This window comes from Bos grunniens, chromosome 3 (genome assembly GCF_055505025.1).
Source record: "Bos grunniens cultivar Pamir isolate PY7600 chromosome 3, Bosgru_T2T1.0, whole genome shotgun sequence".
NCBI lineage: Eukaryota > Metazoa > Chordata > Mammalia > Artiodactyla > Bovidae > Bos > Bos grunniens.
In genome coordinates, this window is record NC_141167.1 from 119,851,090 (window position 1) to 119,875,552 (window position 24,463).

The 24,463-nt window shown below is 39.4% G+C and overlaps 1 pseudogene; it reads left to right on the plus strand.

Moving 5' to 3' along the window:
* Positions 1-12,932, plus strand: part of LOC147377093 (flavin-containing monooxygenase 5-like) — a 68,586-nt pseudogene extending 55,654 nt beyond the window's left edge.
* Positions 12,933-24,463: the final 11,531 nt, after the last annotated feature.

Genomic DNA, 24,463 nt, shown 5'->3' on the forward strand with positions numbered 1-24,463 from the left:
TTTCCAGTGGTCATGTATGGATGTGAGAGTTGGACTGTGAAGAAAGCTGAGCGCCAAAGAATTGATGCTTTTGAACTGTGGTGTTGGAGAAGACTCTTGAGAGTCCCTTGGACTGCAAGGCGATCCAACCAATCCATTCTGAAGGAGATCAGTCTTGGATGTTCTTTGGAAGGACTGATGCTAAAGCTGAAACTCCAGTACTTTAGCCACCTCATGCGAAGAGGTGACTCATTGGAAAAGACTGATGCTGGGAGGGATTGGGGGCAGGAGGAGAAGGGAACGACAGAGGATGAGATGGCTGGATGGCATCACTGACTCGATGGACCTGAGTCTGGGTGAACTCCAGGAGTTGGTGATGGACAGGGAGGCCTGGCGTGCTGCAATTCATGGGGTTGCAAAGAGTCAGACGTGACTGAGCAACTGAACTGAAGCTGAACTGATAACATATATTGCTTTGTGGGGATAGTCACCAATGTTTTATCTGATTATAGCTGTATGATATAATATTCTTACTGTCCAACCATATTAGCAAGTACAAAAAGTAGAAAAGTTCAGAAATTAATTTGTTCATTCAAATTTGATTTTAAGTCATTTATTAGACCAGCTGAGTCTCAAATTTTGCTAAGTGCTTCAGTTCAGTTCAGTTCAGTCGCTCAGTCATGTCCAATTCTTTGCGATCCCATGAATCACAGCACACCAGGCCTCCCTGTCCATCACCAACTCCTGGAGTTCACTCAGACTCACGTCCATCGAGTCAGTGATGCCATCCAGCCATTTCATCCTCTGTCGTCCCCTTCTCCTGCCCCCAATCCCTCCCAGCATCAGAGTCTCTTCTAATGAGTCAACCCTTCGCAAGAGGTGGCCAAAGTACTGGAGTTTCAGCTTTAGCATCATTCCTTCCAAAGAAATCCCAGGGCTGATCTCCTTCAGAATGGACTGGTTGGATCTCCTTGCAGTCCAAGGGACTCTCAAGAGTCTTCTCCAACACCACAAGTGCTTAATACTCAGTAAAATAAGACAGAATAATAAACAAAAGGATATGCTAGATGCAATAAGATTTATCTGCACAAGTCACTATGTGGTTACCTTTTTAAAATGGGCTTAACTATGCCAACAAAGGTCCATTTAGTCAAGGCTATGGTTTTTCCAGTGGTCATGTATGGATGCAAGAGTTGGACTGTGAAGAAAGCTGAGCGCTGAAGAATTGATGCTTTTGAACTGTGGTGTTCAGCCCTGATCAGCCCTGGGATTTCTTTGGAAGGACTGATGCTAAAGCTGAAACTCCAGTTCTTTGGCCACCTCATTCGAAGAGTTGACTCATTAGAAAAGACTTCGATGCTGGGAGGGATTGGGTGCAGGAGGAGAAGGGGACAACAGAGGATGAGACGGCTGGTTGGCATCACTGACTCGATGGACGTGAGCCTGAGTGAACTCTGGGAGTTGGTGATGGACAGGCAGGCCTGGCGTGCTGCGATTCATGCAAAAAAAAAAAAAAAAAGCATGGATCTAAATAGTCACTATGAGCAAGATTGAGGCACAATTTACATGTATCTTAATCTCACCAGTTACAAAGTCATATCTTTAATTTTATTTGCACCTCCTTTAGATTTAGATTGAAACCTTGAGGTCAGGCCTACATCATTTTCTTTGTGGCCTCAGCAGTAAACACAATATCTGGTCCATAGCCAGAGACGAGTAAGTGTTGAGCAGATAAATAAATGGGTAAACAAGTGAATAAATAATCTAAGGCTCATGCATGCATGCATGCTAAGTTGCTTCAGTCATGTCCGACTCTGTGTGACCCCATAGACGGCAGCCCACCAGGCTCCCCTGTCCCTGGGATTCTCCAGGCAAGAACACTGGAGTGGGTTGCCATTTCCTCCTCCAATGCATGAAAGTGAAAAGTGAAAATGAAGTCGTTCAGTCGTGTCCAACTCTTAGCGACCCCATGGACTGTAGCCTACCAGGCTCCTCCATCCATGGGATTTTCCAGGCAAGAGTGCTGGAGTGGGGTGCCATTGCCTTCTCCGACAATAAATATTGATGCTTTCATAGTGATTTCAAAAACACAGTTTTTTTTCACTCAGACCATCTTTATCATGTGTTTTTATTTTAAAATTTTTTATTGTGATATAAAAGATATATAACATTGTGTAAGTTTATGGAAGAAATGCAGAAAACCAAAATGGCTCTCTGAGGAGGGCTTACAAATTGCTGTGAAAAGGAGAGAAGCAAAAAGCAAAGGAGAAAAGGAAAGATATACCCATTTGAACGCAGAGTTCCAAAGAACAGCAAGGAGAGATAAGAAAACTTTCCTCAGTGATCAATGCAAAGAAGTAGAGGAAAACAACAGAATGGGAAAGACTAGAGATCTCTTCAAGAAAATTAGAGATACCAAGGGAATATTTCATGCAAAGATGGGCTCAATAAAGGGCAGAAATGATATGGACCAAACAGAAACAGAAGATATTAAGAAGAGGTGGAAAGAATATACAGAAGAACTGTACAGAAAAGATCTTCACGACCCAGATAATTACGATGGTGTGATCACTCACCTAGAGCCAGACATCCTGGAATGTGAAGTCGAGTGGGCCTTAGCAAACATCACTACGAACAAAGCTACTTGAGGTGATGGAATTCCAGTTGAGCTATTTCAAATTCTAAAAGATGATGTTGTGAAAATGCTGCACTCAATATGCCAGCAAATTTGGAAAACTCAGCAGTGGCCACAGGACTGGAAAAGGTCAGTTTTTATTCCAATCCCAAAGAAAGGCAATCCCAAAGAATGCTCAAACTACTGCACAATTGCAGTCATGTCACATGCTAGTAAAGTAATGCTCAAAATTCTCCAAGCCAGGCTCCAACAATACATGAACCGTGAACTTCAAGATGTTCAAGCTGGTTTTAGAAAAGGCAGAGGAACCAGAAGTCAAATTGCCAACATCCACTGGATCACCAAAAAGCAAGAGAGTTCCAGAAAAACATCTATTTCTGCTTTATTGACTATACCAAAGCCTTTGACTGTGTGGCCCACAATAAACTGGAAAATTCTGAAAGAGATAGGAATACCAGACCACCTGACCTGCCTATTGAGAAACCTGTATGTAGGTCAAGAAGCAACAGTTAGAACTGGACATGGAACAACAGACTGGTTCCAAATAGGAAAAGGAGTACGTCAAGGCTGTATATTGTCACTCTGCTTATTTAACTTATATGCAGAGTACATCATAGAAACGCTGGGTTGAATGAAGCACAAAGTGGAATCAAGATTGCTGGAAGAAATATCAATAACTTCAGATATGCAGATGACACCACCCTATGGCAGAAAGTGAAGACGAACTAAAGAGCCTCTTGATGAAAGTGAAAGGGGAGAGTGAAAAACTTGGCTTAAAGCTCAACATTCAGAAAACTAACATCAGGGCATCCGATCCCATCACTTCATGGCAAATAGATGGGGAAACAGTGGAAACAGTGGCTGACTTTATTTTTCTGGGCTCCAAAATCACTGCAGATGGTGATTGCAGCCATGAAATTAAAAGACACTTACTCCTTGGAAGGAAAGTTATGACCAACCTAGATAGCATATAAAAAAGCAGAGACATTACTTTGTCAACAAAGGTCCATCTAGTCAAGGCTATGGTTTTTCCAGTGGTCATGTATGGATGTGAGAGTTGGACTGTGAAGAAAACTGAGCGCTGAAGAATTGATGCTTTTGAACTGTGGTGTTGGAGAAGACTCTTGAGAGTCCCTTGGACTGCAAGAAGATCCAGCCAGTCCATCCTAAAGGAGATCAGTCCTGGGTGTTCATTGGAAGGACTGATGCTAAAGTTGAAACTCCAATATTTTGGCCACCTGATGCGAAGAGCTGACTCATTTGAAAAGACCCTGATATTGGGAAAGATTGAAGGCAGGAGGAGAAGGGGATGACAGAGGATGAGATAGTTAGTTGGTATCACCGACCCAATGGACACAAGTTTGAGTAAACTCTGGGAGTTGGTGATGGCCAGGGAGGCCTGGCATGCTGCGGTTCATGGGGTTCCAAAGAATTGGACACGACTGAGCGACTGAACTGACTGATGGTGTACAACATGTTGATTTCATACATTTATGCATCACAATGTGAATAACACTGTTTCCTTAGCTACTTTTATCACATCATATAATTGTCATGTCTTTTTTACAACAAGATCATTTAAGATCTAATCTCTTAGCAACTCCACATACTTGCAGTTATAAGATGAATAACTTCTGGAGATTTAACGCACAACATGATGTTAGTCAACAATATTGTATTATGTACTTTGAAAAGAAAATATCTTTTTAAAAACAGCAAAATTATCTAAAGCAATTATCCTCCAATAAAAATTATATTTTAAAAAACCTCAACATTCAGAAAACAAACAAACAAACAAAAAACACCTTCCTATTATTTCCATTAGCTAGTATTAGGTCATTCAAAAAGAATAAACTATCAATATGTTGAATTTATTTTGTTCTTTTTTTTTTTTTAACTTTACATAATTGTATTAGTTTCGCCAAATATCAAAATGAATCCACCACAGGTATACATGTGTTCCCCATCCTGAACCCTCCTCCCTCCTCCCTCCCCATACCATCCCTCTGGGTCGTCTCAGTGCTTATAGGCTTTTCTGGAGCATAATTAACAGTCAGTGTAAAAAATTATTTTGGGATATTTTTGTGTCCCTTATACCCATCATAGCCCCTGAAAGATGATCAACATATTGGTATTCTCATTGCTAATAAGACCATTATCTGGTCTTATTTTCTCCTCAAACTGTTAGAAAATGGCTACCATCCCACTGCTTCATTGAAATTTCTCTGGCAAAGATCACTTATGACCATTACCTTGGCATGGTAATGGACTCATTTCAGTCCATATCTTTCTGAATTCAGTTTTACTATTGCCCATATTTTCTCACTCTGCCTTCAATTAAGTTGTCTTCCCTGTTTGAAATGTGATACACATATACACACATACCACCTTTCCTGGTCTCTCACTTACTCAATATCTACTCATTCATCCTTAAATTTTTGTATGTGTCACTTCCTCCATCAAGTCAAGTATTCCTTCCTATACTTCCTTTTATTATCATTATTATTATTATTATTATTTTACTTTACAATATTGTATTGGTTTTGCCATACATCAACATGCATCCACCATGGGTGTACACATGTTCCCCATCCTGAACCCCCCTCCCACCTCCCTCCCCATACCATCCCTCTGGGTCATCCCAGTGCACCCACCCCAAGCTTCCTGTATCCTGCATCAAACCTGGACTGGCAATTCTTTTATAATATGAAAGTAATTGCATTTATCAGGTAGTCTGATAATTACTACTTATGTATTTATGTTTCCATAAATACATAAATATGGAGAAACTTTTGGAGAACTTTTGGAGAAACTATATGGAGAACTTTTTGAGGGAAAAATTATTTTTGGATATTTTTGTGTCCCTTATACCCATCATAGCTCCTGACAGATGGTCAACATATTGGTATTATTGCTAATAAGAGTAATCAAGATTTAGAAATTGTAGGTCCTGTGGCAAATTAATTTTATTTTAAATGGAATTGATGGTAGTGATAGATGTTTCCATTTCTAGCAACCAGTTGAGTTTTGAGACACCGTGGCCAAGAAGCATATTGCTGTGATTAGAACTGGAATTAGTGGATTGGGCACCATTAAGTGCTGCTTAGATTAAGATTTGGAGCCCATTTGCTTTGAAAGAAATGATATTGGCGCTCTCTGGATTTTTCAGGTAAGTTTGGATCTTACTTGGTTTGAAGCAATTAACTTTTTAAAACATATGTAAAAATTTGGATAGTAGTTTTGATGGACAGAGAGGCCTGGCGTGCTGTGATTCGTGGGGTCGCAAAGAGTCGGACACGACTGAGCAACTGAACTGAACTGAACTGAACTTCCTCAAATGAAACAATACACCATATTTATTATTGAAGAAATTTGTAAATATGGGTCAATTTCAGACATGGTCATGAAATTTATGAGAGTCTATTCTTTGTAGCTAAGATTCCATGTGACCATGAGAAATATTAGAAAAAGATACTAGTTGAGTGTCAGGGGATGTTCAACTTTAGGGAATCCAATATGTTGCACTTTTCTTCCTTTATGTGCCATTTCTCAAGGATTCTCTATTCCCTATCAGTTCCTATTCCAGGAACGAGTAGAGCTGCATGCAGTTCTCAGGACTGAGATCATGGGAAAGGGTACCTGCTTGGATTCCTTTCAGTAACTCTCTTCAGTGACTCTCTGCAGCGTCAGCGACTCTGTATGTATCAGACTATCCATTTTGTTGCAACTGATGGAATTTCATTCTTTGTAATGGCTGAGTAATCATTTTACTAAAGATATATGAGCCTGCATTTCTGCTAATAAAATACCCTTGCTCCACTAGAGACCTGGGTCCCCTGAGTCCTGCTTTATGTCTTCATTCTCTTTGGAGCATGGAAACCTACTGAGCTCTCTTTCTCGCCTGGGCTTTCAAGACCTCCTTGAGAGGATGCCCTGTGCCTTCGTGAGCAGTGCGAGTCCTGTGTATGGGCTTTATTGGTTTTCCATGTAACCCGAGATATGCTGCTCTCTCTTTTTCTCTCTTTCTTTTCATCGACTCCAGTCCACCAAGTCCTGGTCTGTAAAGAAGACCAACAGTTGAGAATTAAGGTTGAGGATGCTAAAGATGTCACAGATTATTTTTTCCTGGCTTAAAATGGGTATAAGAAGAGTAAGATAAAGATTTTCTTCCATGGCTTATAATTTTGTCATGTATTAATATAAGTATTTATAGCTTTTTTATCCCAAGGTCTTAAAAGTATTCTATAATTTTCTCCCAGAAGCTTTATTGTTTTACCTTTAATATTTAGATCTATGGTTCATTTTGAATTACTCTTTGTATATGCTGAGAAATAGGGGGTCAATTTTTTTTTCTCATAGAGATAAATAGTAAAAGCACTACTTATATTTTGTTCAAAGTTGAAATAGTGCCTCATTTTGAAAATTAAATTACTTTATATGTGAATTTATCTGTTAATTCTGTTCCACTGATTCACTTTTCTATCCATGTACCACTATTATTTTTTAAAACTTTATACTCCTATTTTGTATTGATGTATTACTATATTTGCTGTTCTTATTCTTCTTCATAAGGACTGTCTTAATTTTGCAAGGATACTTACATTTCCATGTAAACTTTAAAATTGCCTTATTAATGTCCACAAAAATATCTTCTGGAATATTATTTAGGATTGTATTGAATCTATAGATAAATTTGGGATGCATTACCTGAGTCATCTTATTCATGAAGTAGTTTATTTCTCTAGTTATTTATGACTTTTTAATGTGAAAAACCTTTCATATCTTTTGCAAGATTTTTCTTATGTATTTGATGCTTTTACTTTAGTAAATGGTAGCTGTTAATTGTTGTTCTTCAGTTTCTCAGTTAAATTCGACTCTTTGCAACCCGATGGACAGCAGCATGCCAGGCTTACCTGTGGTTCACTATCTCCCAGAATTTGCTCAAACTTATGTCCACTGAATTGGTGATGCCATTCAGCCATCTTATCCCCTGTCATCCCCTTCTCCACCCACCTTCAATCTTTCCCAGCATAAGGGTCTTTTCCAGTGAGTTGGCTCTTTGCATCTGGTAGCCAAAGCATTGGAGCTTCATTTTCAGTATCAGTCCTTCCAATGAATATTCAAGGTTGATTTCCTTTAGGATTGACAGGTTTGATCTCCTTGCAGTTCAAGAGACTCTCAAGAATCTTCTCCAGCACCATAGTTCAAAAGCACCGATTCTTCCTTCTTTACGGTCCAACTCTCACATCTATTTATACATGGCTACTAGCTTTGACCACATTTGACCTTTTTGACCATATTTGACCTTTGTTGGAAAAGTGATGTCTCTGTTTCTTAATATACTGTCTAGGTTTGTCATAGCTTTTCTTCCAAGGAGCAATTGTCTTTTAATCACATGGCTGCAGTCACCATCCCCTATTTTGGAGGCCAAAAAATATAGGGTCTCTCATGGTTTCCAATTTTTCCCCATCTATTTGCCTTGAAGTGATGGGACCAGATGCCATGATATTAGTTTTTTGAATGCTGAACTTTAAGCCAGCTTTTTCCTCTCCTCTTTCACTTTCATCAAGAGGCTCTTTAGATCCGCTTCACTTTCTACCATTAAAATGGTATCACCTGAATATCTAAGAAATGGTATTTCTCCAGGCAATCTTGATTCCAGCCTGTGCTTCATCCAACCCAGCGTTTCTCCTGATGTACTCTGTATATAAGTTAAATAAGCAGGGTGACAATATACAGCCTTGAAGAACTCCTTTTCCTATTTGGAACCAGTCTGTTGTTCCATGTCCAGTTCTAACTGTTGCTTCCTGACCTGCATACAGGTTTCTCAAGAAGCAGGTCATGTGGTCTGGTATTCCTGTCTCTTTCAGAATCTTCCACACTTTACTTATGTAAGTTTTCCACACTCTGTTTATTTAACTTATATGCAGAGTACATCATGAGAAACACTGGGCTGGAAGAAGCACAAGCAGGAATCAAGATTGCCGTGAGAAATCAATAACCTCAGATATGCAGATGATACCACCCTTATGGCAAAAAGTGAAGAAGAACTAAAGAGCGTCTTGATGAAAGTGAAAGAGGAGAGTGAAAAACTTGGATTAAAGCTCAACATTCAGAAAACTAAGATCAGGGCATCTGGTCCCATCACTTCATGGCAAATAGATGGGGAAACAGTGGAAACAGTGGCTGACTTTATTTTTCTGGGCTCCAAAATCACTGCAGATGGTGATTGCAGCCACGAAATTAAAAGACAGTCCTTGGAAGGAAAGTTATGACCAAACTAGACAGCATATTAAATAGCAGAGACATTACTTCGTCCACAAAGGTCCATCTAGTCAAGGTTATGGTTTTTCCAGTGGTCATGTATGGATGTGAGAGTTGGACTGTGAAGAAAGCTGAGTGCCGAAGAATTGATGCTTTTGAACTGTAGTGTTGGAGAAGACTGTTAAGAGTCCCTTGGACTGCAAGGAGATCCAATCAGTCCATCCTAAAGCAGATCAGTTCTGGGTGTTCATTGGAAGGACTAATGCTAAAGCTGAAACTCCAATATTTTGGCCACCTGATGCAAAGAGCTGACTCATTTGAAAAGACCCTGATGCTGGGAAAGATTGAAGGCAGGAGGAGAAGGGGATGACAGAGGATGAGATGGTTGGATGGCATCACCTATTCAATGGACATAGGTTTGGGTGGACTCTGGGAGTTGGTGATGGACAGGGAGGCCTGGTGTGCTGCAGTTTATGGGGTCACAAAGAGTCAGACACGACTGAGCCACTGAACTGAACTGATAGCGGTTTGGTAGGAATTGAGGTGGAAGGAAGGCTAATGATGATTAATGACTGTGTTTTTCAAACTAGGATACATAATAATACATCATTTTCTTCCTCAATTCTATGTAATTCAAAATATATTTTATCAGTAAGAGATCATTATGGCACAGAATGCAAGATTACATACATTTTCAAAATTATACATATCTACAAAAAGGTAGCACTGAAGTGACTTCTAAAGCACTTAGTACAAAATTACCTCTGTCTTCTGTTAGAGGCAAAAATTGGATAAGCACAGATTTGGGGGGAAATGCAAACTGACTTCAATCCCTTCTCATATGTATTTCTTTCTTTTTATATATTTTATTACTTGGGATTTTTTTGGTTTTTATATAGATTTTTAAGTCAGCATCCAAATATCAGTGATGACCTGACAAACCACATAATTTCTGGAAGAGTCCAAGTGAAACTCAATGTGAAGGAGTGCACAGAAACAGATGCCATTTTTGATGATGGCGGCATAGAGAGTATTGATGTTGTTATCTTTGCCACAGGATACAGTTTTTCCTTTCTTTTCCTTAGTAATTTGATCAATGTCACCAATAATAAAGTGTCCCTGTATAAATTCATGTTCCCTCATGACCTGGAGTGGAGAAAGCAATGGCACCCCACTCCAGTACTCTTGCCTGGAAAATCCCATGGATGTAGGAGCCTGGAAGCCTGCAGTCCATGGGGTCACTAAGAGTCGGACACGACTGAGCAACTTCACTTTCACTTTTCACTTTCGTGCATTGGAGAAGGAAATGGCAACCCACTCCAGTGTTCTTGCCTGGAGAATCCCAGGGATGGGGGAGCCTGGTGGGCTGCCATCTATGGGGTTGCACAGAGTCAGACACAACTGAAGCGATTTAGCAGCAGCAGCAGCAGCAGCAACATGACCTGGAAAAGTCAACACTGGCTGTCAACGGCCTTATCCAGCCACTTGGCATCATCCTATCTATTGCAGAACTCCAGTCTCACTGGGCTACACGAGTGTCAAAGATATGTCAATAAAGATTGGATAAATTCCTCATATTTCAGGGAAAATTAGTCTTCAGTTTCTTCTTGCCAGTAGTCATCTCCTTTCAACATTTGGAATCCTAAAACACTCTGATTGTCTCTTCTAGGATGAAATCAACTACTCTCGGTGGAGAACATGTTGGCAGATATTGCCCAGAGGGAAAAGGCAATGGAAAAACCATAAGTAAATAGTAACAACTAGTTTGGAACCAGTGTAGTGATCATGGAATCCCTAATCCAGGCTCAAAATCCATGCTTCATCTCAATTATGTGGGTTTTTCTCCATATCCTAAGTAATTTTGCAGCATAAAACCAGGTATGAATCTTAGTCCTCTGAGTTATGCAACAATTAATCATATTTATTCTCTTTAAATCATATTAAATCTGAATTTCAGTCTTTACTCGTTGTTTCTTCTATGGTTTCACCAGAATCCAGGAAATTTATGTAATCCCCCAAAGATGGGAATATTCTCTCATTTTCATATCACATTCCTTACCGGAATCCTCATTGTCTAGATCTAAAGTGCACTCTTAAAATCTGGAAAATTTGACTTTTCTGCCATGATGAGGATGAAGAGGTCTTTGCTGAGGATGGGGTCTCCAGTTGAGATGGGCTCAGAGTCTAATCTCCCCAGGAATTCAACACAGTTATTCCCTCTGAAATCTTGCCATGGGCTCCCAAACTCTTTCACACCACTCTTCTATATCACACACTGCATGAAATCTCTCCCTCTCCCATCTTGTTGCCTTCAAAGATATGTCATCTTCTTCCTGAGCCCAGAATTTAAGCAAACAAGTTAGAAGTAGAAATTACAAGGAAGCTATTTCTTTGACCATATAACAAAAAATGTCTGATGCAAGGAACTATAAAAGGCTCAGCTACTTTGATAGAATCGTGGAGATGAGTAATACAGACAGAAAATATACAAATTAACATCTTAATTACCTCACCACATCATTTTAGGATTTTAAAAATTGTAATATGTTTATATGTGTGTCCAAATTCATTCTCAGTAACCCACTCCAATTTATACTCAGTTTTACAAAAGTTGTAACACAATGAAAACTATTGGTTGAAGTATTCAAGTACCATTCTCATCAATACTTGTAATAAGTGAAATGTCTCTAGTTAACTCATTAAAAATCTATTTCATGCATATTATGGCAGGCACATTGCTAAGCATTTCCAATATGACAATGGAGAGTGATGTAAAATGGCAACATTGTAGTTTCTTCATATGTAACAGTACCTAAAATAATCCTTCTGTTCTCAGATGTAAAGGCTATAAACTTCATGTTGTTGTGAAGGTCCCACATCATGGAACAAAGGTTCAGATCATGCAAAAGAGGTGCCAGCTCTCACACATCTCTAAGACGACATTTTGTGTGTTCTTGCATCAGGAAATACACCATACCCTGCCCCCTGTTGTACAGGTGTGCACAGGACCACAGATATTCTATGAAACACATTTATGCATGTTATGAAAGGTCATTCCTTCTTCAAGACTCTTTATTGCTATATGTGAGAAATAAAACTATCATAATGAAAAATCAAACCCACAGTATAAGTAGGGCCTTTAGTGTTTTGCTGTCCTTGGATGGTCATCATGTTGAAGCATATGGATCAAGGCAGAGCCATACAGACAGCTGCCATTTCCCCACAGTACTGATCCCTGAAGCAACTACAACCACTGCATCCCTACCCCATCACAGCCACCAAGCACCTTGGCCGAGTTCTTAGTGACTGATTGACTATCCATCCCCCAATTGATGGCATGCACACAGGGTCTAGAAGTTAATAGTTTTCTATCCCACCCACACAACACACAGGGAAGTACTGAACTGGATTACAATCCTTCATTTACAAAATGAATTTCTTAGAAGGTAGGGATCACCGTTAAAACCAATCTGCAGTTCAGTCTCCTTAGAACAGTCAAAAATGAATGGACAAGAGCGTGGAAACTTGGGTTCTGTGAATACTTTGCCATTTAGTGGCTGAAGGGAGCAGGGTTTGTCACTTAGCTTTCTAGTTCTGTTTTTTTCCCCATTTAAGGTGAATAGAAGTAAACTGGTAGCTTTCAAATGATGCAAAGCTCTGTCCTCCCACTTGTTTCAGGTATGTGAAGACACCCCGCCACACCATCCAAGTGGATCACATTGAGTATATGGATGAGATTGCCACCCTAATGGGTGTGAAGCCCAACCTGCTATTCCTGTTTCTCTCAGATCCAAAGCTGGCCGTGGAGGTTTTGTTTGGCCCATGCACAGCATACCAGTACTGCTTTCAGGGGCCAAGGAAATGGGCTGGAGCCCGGAGAGACATCCTGACCCAGACAGAGCATATCATCAAGCCCCTGAGGACTCAGATTAGTAGTCCGGACAGTCATTCATCCTCACCACTCTCTTGGATAAATATGGCACCTGCTGGCCTTGCATTACTAACTGCTGGCTTAGCATACTTCAGATATATTCATCATCGTATGTGGAAATAAATGAGTAAACATTGAGGAGAAAAAGCATGTAATATTTTCTACTCATCTCGGATCATTATGTTTAAGCCAGTCACACATGTATAAAATGTTATTTAGTATTACCATAACTGTTATATAAAATATTATCTAGATATACTTTACAAATAGATTTATTTCTTAAAAATAGGTATACATTTTGCTTCTAGAAGTAATATGAATGTCTAGGGAGAGCTTATCATTAAAAGGAATTCTATGTAAGCCCTAAGAATGCTTTGCAACATAAAGTATACCCAAATTGGTTTCCCAAAGCTCAATTATCCTTTTAGGAATTTATAAATAAAATATTACTTTATCACTGTATTTTCAATGTTATTCTTTTCTTCCTTCCAATTAAATTATATAACATTTTCATTCATAATAAAAGCTGAAATTTTTATTTTTGTGTTTACAACATAGGAAATAAAAATCAAAGGGGAAAGTACTTTAGGCTTTAGTTTCTCAGAAACTAAAAATGTTTTTTGAGTACATTTGCAAACAATCATTTTATTTTGAAGAAACAACTAAAGAAAAAAAGTGCAGTGTATTACATATATTTTAATAAATTACTCTAAACTTTCAGTTAATAAGCAATTATATAAGGATTATATAATTATATATATATATTATATTAAGAAAAAGGCTATACTGATATCTAAGTACCAAATACAGCTACTAGTTGGTTGACCTGGTCCTTTGGCTCAGCCTTCAGAGCAGCCCTCTCCATGTGTTATGTAGGAGACTTCCTTACTGATGTCATTTTGGGGGTGCCATAAGAGTTCTCTGCTCCAAAACACTTTCTCCTCCTCCTGACTATGTGAAATCCTCCCAAGACTCAGCCTCTGTTTTTTGGCTAAAGGGTACTTTTCCTGTCTGCTTGTTAAAATCCAAACTACCATGGAATAGGAGTATGAAAATTAAGTGGGGTGAGGCATGGGTATTGAGCAGCTGTGTGGTTGTAGTCATAAGAAGGAACATTAGTAGCATATGCTAAAAGCATTACAAAGTAGTATAAATATTTACTAAAGTGGTGGCTCAGACGGTAAAGCGTCTGTCTACAATGCGGGAGACCTGGATTCCATCCCTGGGTCAGGAAGATCTGCTGGAGAAGGAAATGGCAATCCATTCCAGTACTATTGCCTGGAAAATCCCATGGACAGAGGAGCCTGGTAGGCTACACAGTCCATGGGGTCGCAAAGAGTCGGACACAACTGAGCTACTTCACTTTCCTTTCCTTTTCCTTTCTTAAAGACAAACCGATTTTTTTTTTTTTTTAATTTTGGTTGCACTGCATCTTCATTGTGCACAGGCTTCTCTAGTTGCCCATGGCATGTGGGATCTTAGTTTCCCAATCAGGGATCAAACCCATGTCCTCTACATTGGAAGGGGGAGTATTAACCACTGACCATCAGGGAAGTTCCAAAACTAAATTACAATGACAGCAAAATTTAATATCTTCCCATATTTCTCACAGTAGCTTAAATAGCATGCAGCTGTTTTGCCCCACTGTACACACACAACCACCTCAGAACACCACTACTAGGACTAACCTCATAATTACTGATCTCTCTTTAAAACACTGATCCTTAGAACCTGTGAATGTATTACCTCCCATGAAAAAAAAAAGGGACTGTGTGTATGTGATTAAGATAAGGCTCTCCTGAGATGAATAGAGGTCCTGGATCACCCTGATGGTCCCAGTATAATCAAAAGTCCTGATAAGGGAACGAGGGAGGTGATGGGACAGTAGAGGCCCTTGACACATTGGCTGGTTCTGAAGAGATAAGTAAGCCACTGGTCAAGGAATTTAGGTGACCTCTAGAAGCTGGAAAAAGCAAGGAAAGGATTCTCCCAGAAACTCCAGAAGGAATACAGACCTATCCACACATTGGTTTTAGCCCAGTGAGATTTCTAACAAAGTAAAAATCTGTGTTAGTTAAGTAATCAAATCTGTAGTGATTTGTTACAGAGAAGATAGGAAACTAACACTTTCTAAATATAGAAAGACAGTGAAAAAGATCTGGAACATGGTGGAATATGAGGATATGAAGTTAACATCTCCTCACAAGTATATCAAGAATACATCAGAACAGCTCTCACAGAGCACCTACTAAACACTAGTGGAGGACCTCAGACACCTAAGAGGACAAGAAAACTCCCCACAGGTAGGACGTAAGAAAGAAGGAAAGTGGGGAGGAAAGTGGAAGTGGAAAGGGACAGGCACCACTGAGGGAGAGCTGAAGGAGAAGAGAGGCTCCCACACTCAGAAAGGCCCACTCACAGCAAGGGGATAAATGGGGACAGAGAGGGACCTTTGGGGCATCAGGGGATTGGAAGGCAATGAAGCTGATCTGTGGAAGGCAGGACTGAGTAAGACCTATAGGAATGGTCTGTGCTGCAGCCCCACACACCTCAGCCTGAGCTATGTGTATCCTGGTGAGGTGGACTCTAGGGACCAGAGAGTGGGGTTTGGAGAGTTGACCAGGAAGGGAACAGCTGAGAGCAGTGAGGACACAGCCAGAGGCAGCAGAAGGAAGGGCTCCACAGCTGGGAAGTTTAGTGGAGGGAGCCCGGGCCACCATGTAAGCCAGGTGCAAATGCAAGCTCACTCAGCTCACCACACAATAGGCCAACAAGTCTACAGACAAGATGTTGAGGCAAGGACTTTATTCAGAAAGCTAGCAGACCAAGAAGATGGTGACTAATATCTCAGAACAACCGTCTTATTAGTGTCTTAATGCCAGTTTCTTTTATAGAACAGAGAGAGGGAGAGAAAGGCAGTAAAGAAGTAAAGTAAAAAAGGCACAATCGAGAGGGAGAGGTAGTGAGGAAGTAAACGAAACAAACAGGCTATCAGTCTTGCAAAACATCTCCTGGAATGCCCAGGCTCATGGAGAAGATGTGTTAATCTCGTCTTTCTTACAGCCATTCACAGGTGAGCATGGTCAGATTGTCTTCCTATGAGCTAAACAAAGGCACTTTTAGTATAACATTCAGTAAGAGGGGCAGGGTTCCAAGACTGGCCATTATGTACGATTGTAATAGTAAAAGCAATGAAAAGCAAAGGTTAGAAAAAAATCCAACATGAAATCTGATTTTAGCTCTTCTGTTACAGTGCCATTGTTGAGTAGCATGCAAAGGGTGGGGCTTTCATTGCAATGCCCTTCCCCACCTGCCAACCTGGCTTCCTTGGGCAATGGCAGGAGAGCAGGCCTGAGCAGGCTAGCCCACCACTCAAGCCAGGGTCTCCTTTACCCTCTCAGGCTCTGTCAACCCTTCAAGAGTCCCAGGCCTGAGCCCCAACCCTGGCAAAGCCTCTATAGGCTGAGTGGTCCCGAGGCTGAGCACCTCCCCATCAGATTTCCCTCCGACTGTGCAAGTCCTGGTAGACCCAAGTACTGCTCCCCAAAAAGCCTCCATGGGCCACACAGGTCCCAGCAGCCAACCTGCTGCCCTGACAAAGCTCTTCCATCCAAGCAGGACGTAGGCCTCAGTCCTACCTCCACCAAATCTTCCACGGGTAGCACAGGTACTGGCAGCCTGTGTGCCACCCCTAACAAAGCTTCCTCTGGCCACACTGCTTCAGGCGGGCCAAGCACCTCCCATTGACCCAAAGCCTCCTCCAGTAGTGCCAGCTCCTGAGGACATGCCTGGGGAAAGCCTATGCCCCAGCTGCCCTATGCAGCTCTGGGTGCTCTGGGTGCTCTGGGGAAGCTTCAGGAGCAGCCCTGGTGAAAAGAATACATGCAAGCTGGGGCTGACACATCAGGTCCAGAGACCTACCTAGAGGTCTTGGAGGGCCTCCTAGGAAGTAAAAGACTGGATATAGCTCACCATGAGGGCAAGAACACTGATAGTTGAGGCAAGAGGGGAATATTCTTTTTTTAATTTATTTTCTAACCTTTATTTTTTTATTTCTTTTTTGATGGTGCTTTGTGTTGTTTTTTTTGGTGTTTTTCCATATTTATTTTTTTGAATACATTTTTATTTTTCTAATTTTATTTTATTTCTTATTCTTTGATATTATTTTTCTCTTTTTTATTTATCTTTTCTGTTTTCTTTGTTTTTTGATATATTTTTAGGTTATTGTTTCATTTTGCTTTGTATTTTGTTTTGTTGTGCTTTATCATCTTTTTAATTTTGTTTTTGCATTGCTTTTGTCATTTTTGTGTGTTTATCTTTTGTTATTGTAGATTTTCTTTTAGTTTTTTTTTATTATTATTATTGGTCTATTTTTTGTTTTCTGTTTAGGTTAGATTAGTTTGGTTTTTAACAAGTAATTTTTGGTTTGGCCACTCTCTTTTTTGAATGCCTTCTTGGTTTTTTTTGGTTTCCTGGTTGTTTTTGTTTTGTTTTGTTGTTTCCTTATTGGTTTTGTTGTTGTTGTTGTTAGTTTGTTTCATTGCATTTATTTTTAATTGAGTTGTGTTTAATTTGTTTGTTTCTCTTCTGTTTGTGTGTTTGTTTTTGTTTCTTCAGATTTGTTTTTATTATTCACCTTGGGCTTTGTTTGTCTGTTGTTTTGTTTGTTTGTTTGTTTGTTTGTTTTAACCACTCCATGCAGCTTGCTGGGTCTTAGCTCCCTAACTGGGGTCAGACCTGAACCCCTGTGGTGAGAACATTGAGTCCAAGCCACTGGACTACCAATAATTTCAGGCCCCAGTGAATATTAATTGATGTGAACTTTCCTGGAGGTCCTCACCTCAACACCAAGACCTGGCTCCACCCAAATGCCTGCAAGTTCCGAAGCTGGACACTTCAGGTCAAACAACCACCAAGACAGGAACACAGCCCTATCCGTGAATAAAAATGAGACAACAGAGAAATGCATTACAGATGAAGGAGCAAGATTAAAAACCTAAAAGGCCAAATAAATAAAAAGGAAATAGGCAGTCTATCTGAAAAAAGAATTCAGAGTAATGATAGTAAAAATGACCCAAAATCTCAGAAATAGAATAGAGGCACTGATAGAGAAAATACAAGAAATGTATAACAAGGACCTAGAAGAACAAAACAACAAACAGTGATGAACAACACAATACTGAAGTTAAAAATACACTGAAAAAAGAATTCATGGGTTGGGAAGATTCCCCTGGAGAAGGGAAAGGTTACCCACTCCAGTATTCTGGCCTGGAGAATTCCATGGACTGTATAAATAAATATAAATAAACAAATAATAAAAATAAATAAATACAAACCCTTAACTCTAGTTTTGTGGTCTTTCCTTTATCCTTTCTTAGCTACTTTACTCTCTACTGGACTTTATAATCATCCCACTGGTCAGTAAAGGTCATGTTAAAGTAATATGTGTAATACATTTCCTCCAGAATTAACAGTAGAGAAGTGACTTAGCAGCAGCAGCAGGTCAGTTTAATAGAGCAAATTAAAATGAGTTTTAAACTTATTATCTGGCTTGTTCATATAGTAGGAGGATCAAGAGTGGGGCCTTTTTTAGTATTAATCTACCTTTTGAATAAACAAATGAACAATAGCTTTTCAGGGAAAAGACAGAGGCTTGGCTAAAGGTGGAATCTTGGACTTTTCCATCTGAACCCTGTCTGTATGTACGTTTCATCACACAGTACCCCCACCACTCTGCACTGGTATGATTTGGTACTCTTTGCAGGATTTTAATTCATCTGTTTTCCCACAGTCTTCTAAGCAGTTCTGAAAATTTCACACAAATTACTGAGTACTTTTTTTTTTTATTATTTAGAACTGTTTCATTGTAGCTTAGTTACTTTTTGTTTCTTCCTTTACTGTACAAAATATGAGTTTATTCAGTCCTCATTCAACAACACACATGTTTAAAGATAAGTTATAAAAAAGCAACTTATGAATGTTGATTACTTTTATAAATAGTATGTTTCAAGGACATGGTGTAGTCAGATGAATCTTGATTCATGAGTGCTAATTTGTTTTATAATAGTACATGTGCTTCAGGAACAAGCTGTTCAGATGGATCCTAATTAATGAATTAATTTTTTTCAACTTGAACATGTTTATTAACTTCATTGATTTTTAATTCAAGATTTTTTATTGCATTAAACAAGCAATGAGTCTAAACCAGAAGAACTGAGGATTTTTTTTTAACCAGCCTTGAATTTTATATTTCTTTTTTCTCTTTAGTTCACATATCCATTTTATTTCTTTTTTAAGTTTTATTTTCTTTTTAAATTGAGGCATAATTGACATATGACATTATATTAATTTCAGGTGTACAACCTAATGATTTAATATTTATATACATTGTGATATGTTCACCACAATAAGTCTAGTTATCATCTATCACCACACAGTTACAGAAATTTTCTTTTCTTTTTTTCTTGAGAAAATTAAAGGCCTTTAAAATCTACTCTCTTAGCAATTTTCCAATATGTCATACAATATTATTAAGTACAATCACACCATTCTGGCTGTGCTAAGTCTTTGTTGCTGCACAGGCTTTTCTTTAGCTGTAGAGAGCAGGGGCTACCCTCTAGATATGGTGCGCAGGCTTCTCAGTGCAGTGGCTTCTCTTGTTGCAGAGCAAGGGCTCTAGGGCATGCGGGCTTCGGTACTTGCAGTTTCGGGTCTCTAGAGCACAGGCTCAATATCTGTGGCACACGGGCTTAGTTGCTGCGAGGCATGTGGGATCTTTCTGGATCAGGGATCTAACACGTGTCTCCTGCATTGGCAGGCATGTTCCTATTCACTGAGCCACCAGAGAAGCCCAAGAGTAAATTTTATATTATGTGTTTTATCACAAATAATTTTTAAAGGATGGTACTGGGAGGGAGGAGGGAGGGGGGTTCAGGATGGGGAACACGTGTATACCTGTGGCGGATTCATGTTGATATATGGCAAAACCAATACAATATTGTAAAGTTAAAAAAGAAAAGAAAAAAAAGGAAAAACTGGTTAGCTGTATGTTATTCAAATTTAAGTTTAAAAAATACTACAGCAAAAAAAAAAAAAAATGGAGGCGTAGTGGTAGATAAAACTAGATTAGCAAAAAGCCGATAATTGCTGAAGTGGGTTAAGGGTATCTGAAGATTCATTATACTGGTCTTTCTTCTTTTTCTTTTTTTTTTAATATAAATTTATTTATTTTAATTGGAGGCTAATTACTTTACAATATTGCATTGGTTTTGCCATACATCAACATGAATCCGCCACAGGTGTACACGTGTTCCCCATCCTGAACCCCCCTCCCATCTCCCTCACCATCCCATCCCTCTGGGTCATCCCAGTGCAACAGCCCCGAACATCCTGTATCATGCATCAAACCTGGACTGGCTTTTCATTTCACATATGATATTATACATGTTTCAGTGCCATTCTCCCAAATCATCCTACCCTCGCCCTCTCCCACAGAGTCCAAAAGACTGTTCTATACATCTGGGTCTCTTTTGCTATCTCGCATGCAGGATTATCATTACCATCTTTCTAAATTACATATATATGTGTTAGTATACTGTATTGGTGTTTTTCTTTCTGGCTTACTTCACTCTGTATAATAGGTTCCAGTTTCATCCACCTCATTAGAACTGATTCAAATGTATTCTTTTTAATGGCTGAGTAATACTCCATTGTGTATATGTACCATAGCTTTCTTATCCATTCGTCTGCTGATGGACATCTAGGTTGTTTCCATGTCCTGGCTATTATAAACAGTGCTGTGATGAACATTGGGGTACACGTGTCTCTTTCAATTCTGGTTTCCTCGGTGTGTATGCCCAGCAGTGGGATTGCTGGGTTATAAGGCAGTTCTATTTCCAGTTTTTTAAGGAATCTCCACACTGTTCTCCATAGTGGCTGTACTAGTTTGCATTCCCACCAACAGTGTAAGAGAGTTCCCTTTTCTCCACACCCTCTCCAGCATTTATTGCTTGTAGACTTTTGGATAGCAGCCATTCTGACTGGCATGAAATGGTACCTCATTGTGGTTTTGATTTGCATTTCTCTGATGATGAGTGAGGTTGATCATCTTTTCATGTGTTTGTTATAGGCTGTATGTCTTCTTTGGAGAAATGTCTGTTTAGTTCTTGGGCCCATTTTTTGATTGGGTCATTTATTTTTCTGGAGTTAAGCTGCAGGATTTGCTTGTATATTTTTGAGATTAATTATTTGTCAGTTACTTCATTTGCTATTATTTTCTCCCATTCTGAATCTGTCTTTTCACCTTGCTTATAGTTTCCTTTGCTGTGCAGAAACTTTTAATTTTAAGTAGGTCCCATTTGCTTATTTTTGCTTTTATTTCCAATATTCTGGGTGGTGGGTCATAGAGGATCCTGCTGTGACTTATGTAAGAGAGTGTTTTGCCTATGTTCTCCTCTAGGAGTTTTATAGTTCCTGGTCTTACGTTGAGATCTTTAATCCATTTTGAGTTTATTTTTGTGTATGGTGTTAGAAAGTGTTATAGTTCCATTCTTTTACAAGAGGTTGACCAGTTTTCCCAGCACCACTTGTTAAAGAGATTGTCTTTTCTGCATTGTATATTTTAAATTTTATTTATTTTTTATTGAAGGATATGCCAGGAGAAATATCAGTAACCTCAGATATGCAGATGACACCACCCTATGGCAGAAAGTGAAGAGGAACTAAAAAGCCTCTTGATGAAGGTGAAAGAGGAGAGTGAAAAAGTTGGCTTAAAACTCAACATTCAGAAAACGAAGATCATGGCATCCGTGGGAAATAGATGGGGAAACAGTGGAAACAGTGTCAGACTTTTTTTGGGGTGGGGGGGCTCCAAAAGCACTGCAGATGGTGACTGCAGCCATGAAATTAAGACGCTTACTCCTTGGAAGAAAAGTTATGACCAACCTAGATAGCATATTGAAAAGCAGAGACATTACTTTGCCAACAAAGGTCAGTCTAGTCAAGGCTATGGTTTTCCTGTGGTCATGTATGGATGTGAGAGTTGGACTGTGAAGAAGGCTGAGCACCAAAGAATTGATGCTTTTGAACTGTGGTGTTGGAGAAGACTCTTGAGAGTCCCTTGGACTGCAAGGAGATCCAACCAGTCCATTCTGAAGGAGATCAGCCCTGGGATTTCTTTGGAGGGAACGACACTGAAGCTGAAACTCCAATTCTTTGGCCACCTCATGCGAAGAGTTGACTCATTGGAAAAGACTCTGATGCTAGGAGGGATTGGGGGCAGGAGGAGACGGGAATGACAGAGGATGAGATGGCTGGATGGCATCACTGACTCGATGGACGTGAGTCTGAGTAAATTCCGGGAGTTGGTGATGGACAGGGAGGCCTGGTGTACTGCGATTCATGCGGTCACAAAGAGTCAGACACGACTGAGCGACTGAACTGAACTGAACTGAACTGAATTGCTTTACAGAATTTTCTGTTTTCTGTCAAACCTCAACATGAACCAGCCATAGGTATACATATATACCCTCCCTTTTGAACCTCCTTCCCATCTCCCTCCCCATCCCACCCATCTAGGTTGATACAGAGCCCCTGTTTGAGTTCCCTGAGCCGTACAGCAAATTCCCATTGGCGATCTATTTTACATATGGTAATGTAAGTTTCCATGCTCCTCTCTCCATGAGTTTTAATAGGATAAGTCCTACAAGAACTGTGTGTACTCAGATGCGTCCTCCTCAATGAGTGAGCCTTTTCTCACATGCATTCATCTCCTAAAGATTGATATTCCACAGTTCTCTTGTTGACTCCTTTCTCTTGTTGTGGTACACTCCCTCCACAGAGGATATCACTCAGTTTTAATCTTCACCTGTAACCTGGTGACTTCCAAATCTTTATCTTCCAGTGTAGCCTTCTCTCTTGAGCTACAATTTCATGTTTATATCTGCCTTCTGGACAGCTCCACAGGCACATCATACTCTAATTTCTAAGACTGATTGCAATTTATTTCCATTAAAACAATTCCCTGAATACATCATGTTCATCTTGACTTCACATCTTTGTAGAGGCTGTTTGGAAAACTCTTTTCCTTTTAACTGCCTCATAAGCTCTATTCATCCCCCAGAACTTGGCTAAAGTACGATCTCCTTTAAGAACTATTTTCCTGATCCTTACTTCTCTAACCCAAGCAGAATTAGGGAGTTAGTGTGAAATTATGAAAAAGCAAAAATAGAAAAGATAAAAAACCATGCTATGTATTGTTGTGTTTTGTGTTTAATGAGAATGGGCTAAAAACAATGACTCATTGTCCTACTAGTGGAAATAATAGAAAATGAATTACTTGAACAGCAGCAATAGTCCCTCCAAATCTCTCATTCTGTTAATGGATCTGTTTCATTACCACTGTAATAAATTACCACAATCTTAGTAGCTTAAAACGATATGAATTCATTATCTTACAGTTTTGAAATTCAGAAGTTCAAAATTAGTTTCACTGGGATAAAATCAAGGTATCAGAGGGCTGTTTTCCTTCTGGAGATTCTAAGGGAGAATCTGTTCCTTGTCATTGTCAGTTCCTGGAGACCTCTTACATGCCTTGATTCATAACCCCTTCTATCCCAGCCAGCAGCAAAACATTTCTTTCCTCTAAGATCTTTTCTTCCATTCTCACATCTCTCTCTGACTGTAATCCTTCTTATAAGGACCCATGTGATCAAACTGAGCCCACCTGGATGATCCAGGCTACTCTTCCCATATCCACATCCTTAACTCAATCTCACCTACAAAGTCCTTTTTGCCTTTTAAGTAAATATATTCACAGGTTCTTATAATTGAGACATGGAAATTTTCCTTTTAGTTGAAAATTCTCTGCTGATCTCAAAGTTTCGATAATATTCCTGGTCATGCCTACATAGAGTAGACCATATACATCTGTCAGTGTTTTCTGTGATCTTGTCATATTTTGTAACTTTAGCCGACATAAAATTGAAAACTGATGAAGACTTATCTGCTTAAACTCATTTCTGCTATGCTATAGACTCCACTGTGGTTAATGAGAATTTGGCAGAAGTGTTTCCATACACCAGAACAATTCATTAATGAGACCACTGTTTTAGAAGAGAACACACAAATGCATGGAGAAAATAAAAGGAGTTTGTTCCATCTGCAGGAGCAGCAGCACAAAAGAAAAATCTTCACATATTCCTGGTAAAATATCCCCACTGGCAAATTTTAATACTGGCTTTGGATGTCTACTTAACTTTTTTCCAGGAACTAATACTAAAATAACCAGCTTACCATGAGCTACCCTGTACCATGAGGTGCTTAGGCTTATGTATATAATATTCCCAATTTTCAAGTTGAGTCAGATTAGATTAGGAAAGAAGTGCAAAGGAGATGCACAGTACTGTGTTGGCTCTTAGGTGATGGTATCTATCTTTCCCCAGGTGAGTCCCATCTACTGTCTCTCCACAGTGTCTAGGAACAATTCTGATTGAAATCAGGATGTATCTAATAATGTCCCGAGGACCTAAGGTTGGTCTAGTTTCTCTAGTTAAACTCAAGCTATTAAATTTACATAGGAAAGAAACAAAAAAGTACATTTTTAATTATTTATTTGTCAGGTTTCTTTTTAATAAGATGTACAGTTCTTATAAGAA